This window comes from Sphaerodactylus townsendi, linkage group LG01, assembly GCF_021028975.2.
Source record: "Sphaerodactylus townsendi isolate TG3544 linkage group LG01, MPM_Stown_v2.3, whole genome shotgun sequence".
NCBI classification, from domain to species: domain Eukaryota; kingdom Metazoa; phylum Chordata; class Lepidosauria; order Squamata; family Sphaerodactylidae; genus Sphaerodactylus; species Sphaerodactylus townsendi.
The window spans coordinates 164219660-164236524 of NC_059425.1; the positions used below are offsets into that span (position 1 = coordinate 164219660).

At 44.8% G+C, this 16865-nt stretch overlaps 1 protein-coding gene across 4 annotated transcripts in view; it reads right to left on the reverse strand.

Moving 5' to 3' along the window:
- CYRIA (CYFIP related Rac1 interactor A) overlaps positions 1-16865 on the reverse strand; it is an 84788-nt gene that overhangs the window by 47040 nt on the left and 20883 nt on the right. For 2 of the 4 annotated variants that reach the window (XM_048498870.1, XM_048498854.1), the window contains exons 2-3: positions 5163-5213; positions 2039-2074 (exon numbers count right to left, since the gene is read on the reverse strand). The gene's annotated coding sequence lies outside the window, so the exon portion shown is untranslated. Of the gene's footprint in view, positions 1-2038; positions 2075-5162; positions 5216-16865 lie in introns of all 4 variants that reach the window. The other 2 variants (XM_048498862.1, XM_048498879.1) reach the window with 2 other exon arrangements.

The window sequence follows — 16865 nt, forward strand, 5'->3', positions numbered from 1 at the left end:
CCTTGTACAGGAACCATTTATCAAGTGCAGAATAATCTCTTCAAGGAGATAGCTTGAGGGAGGAGTGGAAACCTGCTGTTTGCGGCACATGCCTCTCATTAGATTTCTGTTCAGCAGCACTTAATGAAGTTCAACACAGCAGCAGTTTCCATATAAAGCACAAGCGCCTTCGTGTTTTGCCAGCAGCGGAACCCAAAGCTCAAAGCAGCTTCTGAAGGTGAATGCTAGAAATAGTGCCACCCTCTGCATTATTTAGCAAACCTCTGCATTACACAGACCACATCCTCCACTTCTTCCTTGAAACGATGGACATGCATATTAGAAACATAAAAACTCCAGCCCTCGGCGGATAGAACCAAAGACGCTAAGAAGGACCTGCAATAATTCTGCCATGTGAAAAGGGCTGGCAGAACAAAAAAGTGTTTTGACTTTCGTTCACCTTGAAGATCTCCATAGTAGTGCTTGGGGGTAATAATATGCTTCCTGCAGCATTAGTCAGCAAAACCCCACTGAAGTAATGAAGTTCATGATTAGAATAGAGTCGTTCTAGTAGCAGAAGGAACTAAGGTAAACCAAGAAGGGTGGAAGAGAAAAATAAAGGAACTTGGCCCTTCTTCCTCTCTACATGTCTTTCAAGATTCCTTTGCAGTTATCATGTGCAGCAAACACAAGGACCATTGTTGCTACCATCAGTTCACTGAATCTGGAAAGTCCCTGGATAATAAGCTTATCTCCTTCATTTGGCCTAAGCCGACAATGGCCTCTTCCGCACATGCAAAATAATGCACTTGGCTGCCAGTGTTGAAAAATACTAGAGTCAAGACAGTGTCTAACCAGCTCCACACAAACACAGGATGACCATAGACAAAAGAAACAAAGGCCAGGATACTTCTATTCAGATGCTCCCACCAGTGACCTTGCTATCTCCATTGACACTCCCATGCTATAGTCTTCATTGTTACTCATACTTCTATTCAGATGCCCTCAACTATTGACCTGGTTGCCTTCTTTGTTACTCACAGACAATGTTTCTCCACCCACCCTGGACACTCCAACAGATATATATACTCCACTTGCTTTCCCAACATCAGATCCTCTGAAGATGCCAGCCACAGATGCAGGCGAAACATCAGGAAAGATTGCTGCTAGAACACAGCCATACAGCCCGGAAACCACACAGCACCCAATTGTGAAAGTGGATTGAAAGTGCATTATTCTGCACGTGCGGAAGGGGCCAATATTCCCCTAGAAGCAGTCGAGTAGATCTAACCATCCTCCAAGCAGCCTTTCTTCCAAGTTAACTGGCTCCTCCACTGGAGACAGAGTCCTAAGACAGGATGAACGCTTCATATTTGAGTGGGGGAAAAAGTGGGGTACAGTTTAATTAATTGACAAACTTTGCTCAAAGGAGCAGCAGGACAGGGGTAGGACCCACTACAGTTACTAAGTGCTGATGACTGATTAAGAAACCTACAGTGCGATCCTAAACAGAACAAGATTCCTCTAAATGGATTTAATCCACTGAGATTAGAAAGGTATAACTATGCCCAGATTTGCAGTGTGTGACTCTGAACACAGGCTTGGGGGACCAAGTGTCAACTGAATGCCTACATCATTTCAGCGTGAATCACCTTTCTCCCTAACTGACCTTTGGCAAGTGCCTTTATAAGCACACCATATGCTGGGATAACAACATAAGAATTCAACTAGTTTATAAATGAAACTGTTGCAAAACAAGCAGAGTTGTTCTTCTAAGTAAAAAAACAAAACAGATTAGGTCTGAATCAGTGGTTCTGGTTGTGTATGAGATTTAATATACTGACAAGTTCTGCAATACAAGGGACTCAAATCCATTGAAAGCCAAACACAAATCCTTATGGGAAGCCACCAACTGTGTAGCGATTTATATATGAACAGAGCCCCACAAAGCATTGGCTTTATGAATAACAATGCACATAATGCTATTCAAAGTACACTCCAAAAATCATGATTGCCAAGTGATTTCAAGAAGCATTCAAAGTAGTAAGTGATTTCTTACCTGGAAAAGTATTACTTCTGAATCACGTTCAATAACCTGCAACAATGGAATTGCGTAAGTCAGTAAGAGTCTCATACAATACTTGCCTTTTACACACAGCACTTCCTGCTGAAATGACTCTTCCTCCAGCTTCACAGATTGTACTACCAGATCCCTGTGGGCCCCTTCAAGTATTAACAATTACCAGCAAATGTCAACATTCACCAAATTTATAACACTTCAACAGATACAGGGAAAAAAGACAATGAAGCACTTCTTCACTGTTTTTACTGAGAGCCCGCCAATTTCTACGACTACGTAATGGAGACTTACAAACAGCTGATTAAAATAATCAAAATATAATACAACCAACAAATATAAAAGACAAAAAGACTTGTGGAGTAATGCCAATTGAAAAACACAGTAGACAAAAACATTTAAAACAGTATAACCCAGTGATTCCCAAAGTGGACGCCACCGCCCCCTGGTGGGTGCTGCAGCGATCCAGGGGGGCGGTGATGGCCACAGGTAAAAACATTAATACATATATCTTTCTGTTTAATTGCTATTAAAATTTAAAAAAATTAATTTCCAGGGGGCGCTAAGTAATATTTTTTTCTGGAAAGGGGGCAGTAGGCCAAATAAGTTTGGGAACCACTGGTATAACCAAATAAAAACATAAAATAAATACAGACCATTCTAAAATCTTGAGAACAACATAACATCCCAAAGCAGATAAACTAAAACAGCGCTAAAATATCAGTGAAACTAATAACTTTTGTTAGAAAAGTAAGAAATTAGACATAAACTCTCCATAGTAAGGTTGATTATAAAGATGCTCAAAAAAGTTTTGGATGGTACCCAATAAAAGATTGTAAGTGCAGTGCCGAGCAGGCCATTCTATGAGCAGGCCATTCCTAGTTCTTGCCACACCTCGCAGAGGTGGAGGTAGGAAAGCACATCAATGATGAATATGTTTGAAAGAAATCATACGGAGGAAGTTGCCAGATTCAGAAGAGGACAATCCAGCTTTGCTGGATTTCTTCTTTACTACTTCAATGACCTCAGAGACAAAGAAGCCACAGACAATAAAAACAATGTAAAGACTTATAACACAATCCAAATGGGGAGGGGAGTGCTATGGCAGCTAGGGATGGTGTTGTGAGGGCATCACATCGCCTCCACAGGGGATTTGGTGCAGAAAGGAGAATAATTTGAAAACTCTCCTGCCACCCAAATCGCCCCATGGCCCAAACAGGTTTACTTTCATGCAGCGTAAGTCTGCTGGCTCAGAGGCTGGCATTCCCGGGCTGGAAAGCTGGTGGAAGCTGACTAATGGCAGCTCCACCCCCAGGAATGCTCTGGCCCACCCCCCACCCCCACACTGGCGTCCATTCAGATATCAACATCCACAGTGGTGCCTACTTCAGGGTAGCTGCTGGCAAGGGTGCCACCTTATCCCAGCGAAGGGGACAAATATGTCAGCACAAATATGTCAGCACGGCCCTCCATCAGTCCCAAAGGACATTCGCCCCCAAATTCCCATCTGGATTGGGCTGTAAGATGCATATCTATGACTGATTTAGAAAAAAAGTTTTATATTGAGTATAAATGGCCATAAAAGTCTGCCCATTTTCTCCTTCTGCAATTCTCTGTCAACCAGTCTAGTCTAAAATAAAGATACCTTGTGTACAGTTTCAGTTAGGGCTAAACTACATGCTACAGTAGCCATGGGTTTAACCCGTGGCCACCAATGCCATTTCACAGGCCTACATCTCGAAGGAGGGGGAGCAGGTCATCTTGTTCTTCCTTGCATCATTTCAAGTTCCAAAACAGCCTCCTCAATGACTATGGTGGTTCTAGAAAAGACACTGGGGAGAACAAGATCTCCTGGTTTTCTCTACACTATGGGCACAGCATTTTAAATGGTCAGTTTCTCTGATAAAATGGCATCAGCAACCAAACATGTGGCTAATGTTAACATGTAGTTTGGTCCTTAGCTTTACCTCAAAAATACTCAGGCAGAAAGAGAAAGAGAAAGCCAAGCGGTAGCTGGTGCTGCAGCCAAATCATAGCTTGAGGAGAGAGCTTCTATGGCCATTTCATAATTTTATCTCCATACAGGCTGCTCAAATGAATGGTATTGACAGGGCTTTTTAACCATCTTAAGATTCTATGCCCGTTAGGTCACTGAGGGTGATCAACCCTACCGTAATGTTGAATATTTCATACTCTACAACAGGGGTGGGGAACATTTTTCTGCCAAGGGCCATTTGGATATTTATAACAGCATTTACAGGACATACAAAATTATCAACTTAAACATAAGATTGCTATATTTAGTCTGATTCCCTTCTCTCCCTCCCCCTGGCTCTTTTTTACTTGGCCCCACCTCGGTCCTCTCCTGATTCCTGCCTCTCCCACTATCCCTGCCCTGGAGCAGTGCAGCCAGTAGGGCACTAGGTTACTAGGGGTGCCCCGAGGCTTTTAAGGATCCAGCAACTCGGCGGCCAGCTACTCCCACCTGCGCTGGTCCCCTCCCCCTGCCTGCCTCTATTGTCTGAGCAGCGCAGCTGCAGAGGCTGGGTGCAGGAGGGATGCACGGCAGCGGGGCAGGTCACGGGCAGCAGCATTGATTGCCTGCCTGAGTCTCATGGCTGCAGTCAGATCGGGTTGGTGCGGACATGAGCTCTGCAGCGTGGAGAGGGGCAATCTGATCGGGAGTCGGAGCAGGGCCAGACCAAATGATTGCCAGACATTCCCCACCTCTGCTCTACAGAGCATTGTGTCTACAATGAAAAGGATGACTTCACTGTAGAAAAAATATGTCACTTCTGAGAACTGAAAGTCTTTAAAAGGGGAAGACAAATTCTATATGACTGCAACCATGGCTTGTTTTTGCCTGCAAATACTAACAGGCAAAGTCATAACAGAATCAGCAAAACTGGCAGGAAACAACACAGAACTATGTCAAAAGGTGAAAAGGGGGAAATCAACGTTTTCAAATCAACCACAAAGCACATGAAATCATGGCAGTTCCCATTAGGATTTCATAAATATAACCATTTGATATTCACTATTTCAGCAAATCTGGAAGTTGAACACTTATAGCCAACTAGAATGTTTCTAATAGATGAGATCTTACCTCTTCAGAAATTCTCCAATGTCTCTTAGAGTTCTGAGTGAAAAGTGAAATCTGCCAATTATAAATTTAGAATATTATCTTACAATTATTAATTATGTGCACTGAATAAAACCACTTTAAATAATCTTTCATGTACAAACAGATCTATGTAGACAAGAAAACTGCTTTGCCAAAACAGAGTGCTCTAGGTCTTTACTACATTCATTCCTGAGACTTTGCATATCGTATTTATTAATCGACATCAAATATTTATAAACAAATATTGTTTTCTGCTTTGATCCAATTAGAGCTTCCAGGAGCAAAAGGGACTCTGAGAAATTTAATGCTGAAGGGCCGTATTTAGATACCAACAGATGTTGCAACTGTAAGTACAGCAATTCTACAAGAAGCGATAATTGAAATGCAAAAAAACTAATCATCCAAAACATATCAATTGGTCCAAAGTATAAGTCCCCTCATCAGTTCAAGCCTTCCATAACAAAGATTTCTTCCTAATGTTTAGATCTGGGTGAGCCCATAATGTTAATTTATGATTTGAAAATTGATCCAATTGATATCATTGTGCCCAGAGGTAGGATCCAGCAGGTTCTCACAGGTTCCCGAGAGTAGGTTACTAATTATTTGTGTGTGCCGAGAGGGGGTTACTAATTGGTGATTTTGCCACGTGATTTTTGCCTTAGTTACACCGCTCCTCTCAGCAGTAGCACGCAGAACTTGAAGCAGTCTAGCAGGAGGTGCACCGGTGTGCGTGGCAGCGTGTGCCTGCGTGCATTTGTTTCCTGCCCAAGGACTGGTGCAGTGGCTTCGTCCTTGTCACAGCCCCGCCCAGGAATGCCCAGCCACGCCCCCGTCGTGCCCCGCCCAGTCCCATTGGCGCTACGCCACAGTTTGAATCCCACCACCATGGGAACCTGTTACTAAAATTTTTGGATCTTACCACTGATTGTGCCATTACACACCATTGTTCTCCAGTTGCAAAAAGTGGAAAAGTAGAAAAGGAACAGGATCCACTCTAGCATAACGCATTCCACTCAAAGAGGTTCATCAGGCAAGAAGCCTCCAAAGAAGCTCTGATTGGACAGTCCAATGGCAAGGGGCGATCCTAATAATTGGTACAAGTTAGCAAGTATTCCTGTTATAAACTAAGGTCAGGGAAACCACATCCTCCTTCAATAAGTGGAAGTTGCATACTCCTTAAAGAACCCCACATACATTTCTGAAACAAAGAAGGAATGTTATAAATATATCTGCAATGTATATAGAAAGGAACTGTCAGAGCACTGTTGTAACAGATGTCTGATCATCAAAATCTAACTGACAGATATCACATGACACAGCCTCATTCTGGGTTTAACTGGTAAAGAACTGTGATTGCCCAGTAAACCAGATATAAGGCTGCAGTGTACTTAAGTCTGTGAGACACTTGACTTCGCACTGCCTGGCGGAACACTTTGTGCGAGCTATATTTGTGAACGAATAAAAGTAGGACCGCTTCTGTGAAGCTGAGCTGCTGTGTGCGTCTGACTTACCACTGCGTTCCAGTGTATTGTGCTACTCTGCTACAGAGGCTTTAAGATATAAATCCTAGGTATATTTATTTTGACTGCATTTACTTTGCCTCACAGACACTACTTCACAGTTGTCCGTCTGTCCAAATCAAAAAACATATCAAAAAACATATCAGCAATAAGCTTGTTCAAATTTAGCATAAACATGTGGATCTCATGGATACAAAATTCCAAGATATGGGTTCAAATTTCTGGCTCTGCTGTAGGGAAAAAAGAACACCTATACTTTCCACCCAACGAGGAAACACTGTTTTAGCTTTGAACTTTTGTTTAGTGTTTTTCCCCTTGCGTACAGAGAAACACACACATATACACACGCAGACATAAATGAATTTCAAAACTGTCTTCCTTTTTCTATAAGCAGTTGTGTTGTGCAAAAGGCATAGGAGTTGCCTGAGGATGAGTTTGGATGGTGCTATTAGCCAGTATCAATCCAGCTGGCTTCACGAAATACTCTATTTAAGTTATAATTTGTATGCGGATTGAATTTCCCAGACAGCCGTGGCAAGGTGCTGATGGAGAAACTATTCAATAGAGAAATTATTATAAGCAATTGTAATAATTTATCTGCTAGCCATATGAACGGTGTTAGCTTTAATATGCAATCACAAGGAAGCAATACAATGCAACAATGACGATAATTAAATATATGTCTAACTATGTGTGGAACCTCAAGGTAGGGCCAAATGTAGTATAAAGCACCTCCCTGCAAGCAGCCCTTTCAACTTCTGCCTTTAAATTAATTGAATGTAGTTGGTCTTATTTGCGATCATGAATAAATTTTGACTTTTCACTCTTAGAAGTGGTAAACTGACTCGATGGTACCAAGTTCCTGAACCCCGGTTCTGGTCCATTCTGGCAACACTGATTCTCAATACATCTCTATATCCCAGTACCGGAATCAAAAGCCAAAAAGGCTTTCCACTATTCACAAAGGTGCTCTTTTCCAACCACACATAAACTACCATGGCTGGCATCCAAGAACCTACTTTAGCCACACCCAGTATTGTCATTGTTTTCTTCAAACAGCAAGTCCCATGCCACATCACAAATTACTTCAAAGCTATTTGCAGCAACAAGAGGGCTGGAGGAACACTGTTTCAAAACAAACCTCCATACCCATGTTGCGTAGGGTGGCCAAGTTCCAGCTTGGAAAGTTCTTGGGAGATCTGGAGGTGGAGGAGGGGGAAATCTGAGGAGGGATTCCCCCTCAAATCTGTGGTATATCATAGAGCAGTGGTTCTCAACCTTCCTAATGCCGCGACCCTTTAATACAGTTCCTCATGTTGTGGTGACCACCAACCACAAAATTGGTATATATAAAATATTAAAAAGTCCATTTTCCAATGGTCTTAGGCGACCCCTGTGAAAGGGTCGTTCGACCCCCAAAGGGGTCGCAACCCACAGGTTGAGAACCGCTGTCATAGAGCCTCCGCTCTGAAGCAGCCATTTTCTCCAGAGGAACTGAGCTCTGTGTTTGGGATATCAGCTGAAAAGCTAGAAAATTCCAGATCCACCTAGAGGAACCTAAATGGAACAGATATGGTTCTTGGTCCCTGCCCTGTCTATGGGGTTTTCCCCACTGACAGAGTTGAACTGGTTTCTACCTAGGTTCGCCTCAGTGAATCCCCACTGCCGAGCTCAACATTGTTTTGTCTCAGTTCCCGCCCCCCCCCCCTCAGAACTATGACATCCTTGTTGCAGTTATGAACTACACTTTTCTGCCGGAACAAGGTCGATACCGCTTCGAAGCTTCGAAGTGGGGAAGCAACGAAACGACACCTCATCTGTTCAACCAATCACAAGCCGCTTTTGTGCATGCGCAGAACGGGAGAGTCGTGGCGGGCAGAAAGCGCATGTAACTGTAAACTGTAAAAAAAAAAAAAAGAACGCTCCCGTTTCCCACGGTAACACAAGCTCCAATCACGATCGAGGAGTGAAACAGGCACCAAGATGATCCCGCCCACTTAGCTCGGTTCCAGGTGGCCAACTCAGTTGCTGTGAGGACAGCCTGGAATCGCCCTCCACTGAAGGGAACCGAGTCGACCTTAGCTCCCTTCTGTATTGGGGAAAGCCCCTATGTTAGCAAAGAAAATGTTATTTAACCATAGACAAAATGCACATTTTAAAGCACCGGTTCCAATACTGCATCACAGCAGTCAACTGTGTGTTTTGGGTGAAAACCTTATTACCCATGCCAACTTTGAGCAATCACACTTTACAGTCAATTTAACTCAAGGCAATGCACAGCTGCTTCTTCGGAAGTTTCCTGCTGTGGAAGTAATAATGCAGGCCATATGATCAGTCTTCCAGCATGCATTAAAAAAAACACAAAAATAAAAAAACCTGTGTAACAGCATGCTTAAAAACAACATAAAGCGTGACTACTAGGACAAAAGATTCAAATATATAAATAATATAAACAAAGCACAACAAGGCTTCTGTAAAAAAAAATTCAGAGAAGATTTTGCCTTTGGTTCTCTTTTCCTTTCCTATTACAGCAGGGTACTGAACAATGGGAGGCCAAGAACATACATAATGTAAAAAATTAATGTTCTCAATCCTGCCATCCCCTCTCATGCACCACAACGCAGTGTGGAGATATATAAACACACACTGCACAGTGAAGCAGCATACTGGAAAATCCAGTGAACTTTAAAAAGCACTGGAAGCCAGTGCTGTCATAAGCTAAAATGGTAGACTTGGATATACAAATTCATGCTAATCCCTGCTCAGCACTGAGTCACTTGTTCAAAACATTACCAATGAAATCCTAAACACCCTTCCAAGTCTATTAACACCAAAGGGTATAGAAAGGCAACTCTGTTTAGGATTTGAATAGAAGAGTCCTTCTTATGGAGACTATGGCCATTTCCGCACGGCCGTCTATGAGCCTCCACGCCGGCAAGAATTCTGCCGGCGTGGAGGCGGAGGCCGTTCGCACGCACGCGTGCGGGCGGCCTCAGGAGAGTCGGACGGACGGGGAAGGGAAACAGCGTGTTCCCGGAGGTGCTGTTCACACCGCGCCGCCGGGAACACGCTGTTGCGGGAAAAACAACCCTTTAAAGGGTTGTTTTTCAGGGCGGCCTGTGCGAATGGCTCCCTGGGAACGGCGTTTTTACCGTTCCCAGGGCGACATAAAAAGGCCGTGCAGAAACGGCCTATGTAAACAGAACTGATGCAGCATTGCTCTTTCCGGCCCTGCAAAAAGCAAAATCAGAAACCCTGGAAGTTGCGTTACCAATCTCCAGATGAGTTCTGGTATTATGATTTCCAGACTACAGAGATGAGCTCCTCTTCAGGAAATTTGAAAAGGTGAACTCCATGACACATCACAAAAGATCTAGAGCAATACCACTTCCCTGCTGATCTCCCTTCCTTCCCCAAACTTCCTTCTCCCCATAGTGGAAACTATGAAGTTTCTTCTCACACAGTCTGTGGCTTCCAACACTACCTTTGTGATTCAGAAAGCACTGCACTGTGCTACAGCAGCCCCCATACCTCAAACTCAGCATCAGAGGATGCCCTAAGTAGTATTTTACACTTCTGAGCATCTCAAGTGAGAAAGTATTTCTTAATTTTGAATGTCCCCACCCCCAAACATTCCTTTTAGAATCTAAACTGTGTGTGTGTGAAGTGCCATCACAACACAGCCGACTTATGGCAACCCCATAGGGTTTTGAAAGGCAACTGAGTCAGCAGAGGTAGTTTGCCATTGCATTCCTTTGCACAGTCTTCCTCAGTGGTCCAAGTACTGACCCTGCATACCATGTTTCCACGAAAATAAGACAGGATCTTATATTAATTCTTCACCAAAAGATGCATTGGGGCTTATTTTCTGGGTAGGGCTTATTTTAGGGGAAATACGGTACCTTCACAATTCTTTAAGGCAGGCTCTCAGCACCCCCAATAGAGTCCTCATCACATGTGATGCAAGCTGCATCCTCATTGGCAGGGAGCACCCTGCTGGATCACACCATCCTGATCTGTAACTACCGGTAGGGCTTATTTTTGGAGTAGGGCTTATATTTTAAGCCTCCTCCAAAAATCCTGAAAAATCATGATGGGGCTTATTTTGGGGGTAGGTCTTATTTTTGGGGAAACATGGTAGCTTCTAAGAACTGATGAGATTGGGCCATATACCACATCCCCTTGAAATAAACTAGCAAGAACCTGACTGTGCTGAATCCTTTATCCTGATATACAGAGTTTCTCAAATCCACTAACCAGTGATTAAAAAAAAAGCAGCCACTGCTGACACTGTAAAATCAAAGAAAACTGCAGCCAAATGACTGAAGCAATAGGACAGAACCCAAGAAACATGCAGAAGCCATTGTAGATGGCCTTGGAGGAGGCTGCAGCCCAACCTACCACATGCTTTACTGGCTTCCCCGTAATGGAAACTGGCTTGCTTTGCTTTCCTCTCATCCTTTTCTCTCAATGGCCTCCCCTTATCCTTTTCCCGTAAAGACAGGTAGTCCAACAGCCCCTTCCTGGCTTCTCAACAATAAGGGTGGCTTTCGTCCCTTCCCCAAATAAGGCTGTCAGCTCTGGGTTGGTAGATTTGAGGGAGAAGAACCTGGGGAAGGCAGGGTTTGGGAAAGTGAGGGATCTCAGCTGAATATAGTACCATAGAGTCTACAAAAGCAGCCATTTCCTCCAAGGAAACTGATCTTGGTCAGGTAGAAATGAACTGTAATAGTGGGAAAGCTTCAGTGCCCCCTGGAGGTTGGCAGTTCTGTCAACCCACTCATCTCTGGCCTCTCCACCATTTTCCAAACCAAATTCCAGAAGGCACAAATGCTAAACCCCCACTGAGTATCCTATATCAGTGGTGGCGAACCCATGGCACGGGTGCCAGAGGTGGCACTCACAGCCCTCTCTGTCGGCACGCGCAAACAATGCCCTTCCACACATGTAGGCTAGCCTGGGCCGCTGGGCTCGATTATAAGCATTAAACCTAAGACCTAGTTTTGGGGAAGCAGTGTAGGTAACCCTGTTAAGCGCTGTTAAACCCCACTGATTTTCATGCGAAGAACTAAAGCACGATTCTTTACTTGGGAGTAAGCTCAGTTGCTGGCAATGGGGCTTGCTTCTGAGTAAACCTCCTAGAGTCGTGATTCACCCGTTGGAAGAGTTGCACGGTTGCTCCAAAGCAAAGCCACCGACTACCACCAAGCTTACTCCTGAATAACACATGCTTTGGAGCCAACTGTTTTTTCTAAACAAAAACCTCAGTATTCAGGTTAAATTGCCGTATTGGCACTTTGCAATAAATAAGTGGGTTTTGGGTTGCAATTTGGGCACTTGGTCTCGAAAAGGTTCGCCATCACTGTCCTATATTATCTTTCAAAAATTTAAACAAAAAGAAAAAAACAAATGAACAAAACAAACAAGCAATCAACAGGTATCATATACAGTGGAACCTCGGTAATTGGCGCCTTCGGTTTACGCCGGTTTCAGAGTTCATCGGTTACACCCGGCTGTTTTTCTTCCTCAGTTGTTGCCGGGCACTTCGGTGTTCATCTACGTCGTTTGCGCAAATTTATGCTTTTTGCGTAGCACGTGCACAAACGGCGTGGTCTCAGTTTACGTCGGTTTCGGAGCTCGCTGAGCGCCACCAGACGGATTACCAGCGATTACCGAGGTTCTACTGTACTATATCTTAAACAAATTACATCACTTCTTCCTGTACGTTAATCCATAAACGTGATTCCAGGATTTAATAAATGGCTGCCATTGTTCTTCTGCGTGTAGGACTTCTGTTCCCTTCAATTCTTAATTGCAGTTAACAGATACATAAACTGTGCGTACCATAATTTCCTCAGCCATTCCTGCACATCTTATAAGGTTGCTTTTCGAAACTTGGGCAGTCAAAAGTGTGGCAGATACAAGCAGATTTAAAATTAAAATTCCAAATGTCTCCCATATCAGTGAAGGTATAACTCCTATAGGACGCTTATGAAAGCCTATGAGATGGCGACGAAGGAGGCAAAGAGGACTTTCTTCTCCTCCTCCCTCGCGTCCGCTAGCTCTCGCCCGGCTCAATTATTCCGTATAATTCGATCATTGACCTCCTTATCGGAGAGATCTTCAAACCCCCAATTGGATATTAGCTGTGAGGCATTTATGAGCTTTTTCGCGGATAAGATCGCGTCGCTCCGCCACGACCTTCCATCCACGTTAGCTACAATTAGCGAACTGGAGACTCCCTTGCCGTCTTCGAGTCCTTGTTTGACCCAGTTTTCCCTGCTCTCTGAAGCCGCTGTCGACAGAGCCTTAGCTGCTGTTAGACCTACTACCTGTCCTCTGGATCCGTGCCCGTCCTGGCTTGTGAAAACCTGCGGTGAGAGTTAATGCGACCCCATCTGTTGAGTATCATCAATGGTTCTCTTGAGCAAGGAACCTTCCCGGATGGGTTGAAGGAGGCAGTGGTCCACCCACTCTTAAAAAGACCACCGTTAGATCCAGGAGATCTGGCCAATTACCGCCCGTTTGAATCTTTTCGTTTCTGGGGAAGGGAATTGAGAGAGTGGTGTTGGAGCAGCTTCAAGGTTTTCTGGATGACGCATCGGTTTTCGACCCCTTCCAGTCCGGCTTCCGTGCTGGGCATGGGGCCGGAGACTGTTCTCGTCGCCGTCACAGACACACTCCGTATCCAGCTTGACCAGGGCGGATCAGCGCTGCTGGTGTTGTTAGATCTCACCGCAGCGTTTGATGTGGTGCGACCACGACCTTTTGGCCCACCGCTTCTGGCCGCCTCCGGAGTCGCGGGGCACTGTCCTTCAGTGGATAACCTCGTTTCTCGAGGGGGCTGGACTCAGCAAGTGAGGCGGGGACCAGGCCTCCCGGAAGTGCCCGCTCCAATGCGGTGTACCCCAGGGGGCATTATTGTCCACGCTGTTATTTAACATCTACATGCGACCTCTTGCTCAGCTGGTGCGGAGTTTTGGGCTGATTTGCCATCAGTATGCTGATGACACACAGCTCATTCTGTTGATGGAGCGGGGAGCAGCAGCCGCCCCTGCGGCTCTCCAGCACTGTTTGGAGGCGGTTGCTGGTTGGTTGCGGCAGAGCAGGTTAAAACTGAACCCCTCGAAGACGGAGATCCTTTGGCTTGGTCGTGAAGGGGGGGAGGGACTTTCCAGCCGCCGGTGTGGGAGGGTCAAATTGACACCGACCCCCTCCGTTCGCAGCCTGGGGGTCCACCTGGATTTGTCTCTCACAATGGAGACCCAGGTGGCCTATACAACCAGACTGCCTTCTTCCACCTCCGTCAGGCCCGGCGGCTGGCGCCCTTCCTCTCCAGGCGGACCTAGCCTCAGTGATCCATGCAGCGGTCATTTCCAGACTTGACTATTGTAACTTCGCTCTACGCGGGCCTTCCCTTGCGTCCTGATCCGGCGTTTAAAACTGGTTCACCATGCAGCAGCACGTCTGCTTACAGGCAGCACCCTTCGGGAACCACATCCAGCCTGTGCTGCGGCCGCTCCATTGGCTTCCAGTAGAGTTCCGGATCATCTTCAAGGTGTTGGTGTTGACGCTTTAAGGCCATTCCGGCCTGGGACCATCATTATCTTGAGACCGCATCACCCCATATGTCCCTAGGCGGCCTCTCCGATCGTGAGGAGGCCAACTTATTGGTGGTCCCTGGCCCTTCGGTGATGCGGCTGGCCTCCACGCGGGCCAGGACTTTTACAGCCCTGGCCCCGGCCTGGTGGAACGCTCTCCCTCCAGCTGTCCGGGCCCTGCGGGACCTTAAGGAGTTCCGCGGGGCCTGTAAGACAGAGCTGTTCCGCCGGGCCTTCGGAGGAGACAGCCGCTAATAGTGCCCCGATCTGTGGCCCTCAACACCTGGGCCACGATTCCATCACTGAGACTTCGCCATGCCTCCCTTCATCGTGGGGAGGGAGGGATTTTATGCTGTTGAAACGCTGGACGCCACCTTACATCTTGGATTTTAATTTAATTTATATTTAAACTTGGATCGCTGCTTTTAAATGTTATTAATTATACTGTTTTTAAATGTTGTACACCGCCCAGAGCCCTCCGGGGATGGGGCGGTATAAAAATCCAATAAAATAAATAAATAAAATAATAAATAAATAAGAGCAACACCTGCCTCTTTACTGATACACTTACCAAGAATATTACTTACAATATCAAATATTTTTGACTCAGTATGCCTGAGCAACCTGACAACTGTGATTTTGTTTTATTTAAGGTAAGACACCATTTCCTGAGACCTGAGGCCCAAATGCCTCCATTTGCACCCTTCTCCACCTTCATTGAAGATGTAATGTGAATCTTAGTTGTGATTATTATATCACACTTCTTATATATGCAGAGTTTGCGCAATAAAGAGGCAGAGGCAGTTGCTTACTGTAAATAAAGTTTAGTAACTATAAAATTAGGGAAAGGTAAACTTGGATACAAACCAAGAAAATATCTTTCTAACTGGCGAGCTCCATTAGCTAGCTTCTTCTTGCTATCATAGGGCTAATAAGCTACTAGAGAGCATGTGCAGAGAGCGAACAAAGGATATATACCTATTGCCTATGTGCAGATCTGCATGTAGACCTGCTTGACCAATGGGGGTCAATTACCTGGTCACTGACTTCTGACCTCACTAACTAATTAGCATGCACAACATTCACTTAACTTTAAATGTTGGTTTAGGTCGACCAAACTTTAAGACGTCTTAAATGTCAGTTTAGGTCGACCTAAATTTAAGACGATCTAAACTGACATTTAAGACGTCTTAAATTTAGGTTGACCTAAACTGACATTTAAGACGTCCTAAACTTGGCACGACAGCCAATCAGGAGAGACCCGCCAAGCCGACTGAGTGGTAGTGGGGATTGTTACATTTCTTGAATCCGAGATAGGCCTAGATGTCTTCACTGGAAACATGCTGCAGTGGGGAGGTTGAAACCTTGATGAAAAGGTGCAGTTTATTTTCAAACTTGGTTTTATCTAGACTGAATTTCCCAGTGGGGATTCGGCCCTACTTTCTACAGTATCAGAGGAGCATGCCTATTATATTAGATACTGTGGCGCACAGACAGGATGCAGTTGTCTTGTTTGTGGGCTTCCTAGAGGTACCTGGTTAGCCACTGCACGAACAAACTGCTGGACTTGGCAGACCTTGATCTGATCAGGAAGGTTTTCCTTATGTTCTTATTCTCTGAAGAGGGTCCTTCTAATCCAAGAAACTGCACATTTTTTATTTGCCCAAATTTTAAGAAGCACACAGCACTTTCCATAGTTTCCCCCTGCTGCTTTTTATCGTCAAAACAAGTCTGTGAAGTTGTGAGAATGACTGGCTCAAAGGTACCCAGAGAGCTGCATGGTTAAATGGGAATTTGAATCCCCCCACAAACATGGTTACACCCCCTACGAACTCTTATGGTTAAATTTTGGTTCCCCTGCTTCCCCTTATAGCAAGGCTGCCAGTCTTACACAATTAACCTTTCACCAGGGATGAGTAACAACACCTTCATGAAAACCAGTTGGTTAAACCCAGCAGTCAAGCTGTTCTCTCACACAAAGGTCCGTGTGTGAAGACACGGCAGGATATTTAGGGGATTCACTGACGCTCCAGAAACATGAGAAAGGCCAAAAAAGAGAATATCTGTGCCTCATCAGGATTTTTCACTCCAAAGAACAATTAGCATGCCTCGGGATTGCTGTTCGATAAGGCAATTTTATCAAGCAGTCCACCATGATACCGATTAAGGCGCTCCACGCAGTTAAAAGCTAATTTTCAGCTTACTACCAAAATATCACAGAGGCTTCAGGCAAAACCACTAGCAAAATTATTTACAGAAAATGCTCTGAGAAACATATCCCACATCTGAAGTGCTATTAATGTTAACAGCGTTCAAATTAAGCGTGACATCTTCTGGCCCAAATCCGCAATATCATGCTTTCTGAAATCACAGAGTTTTGATCTTTTTTTCTTCTTTTTTTTTTAAAGCTCTCCCACTCTACAAGTCACATGGCACTGCTTTTCTCCTTTTATGGGCAAAAAAACAGGAGGAAGCCAGTCAGCCCAGAAAACTGCTCACTTCAAGACCACCGCATGAATTATATATAAAAAAACCCTAGCAAGCTGTAACGCAAGTCTCCCTTT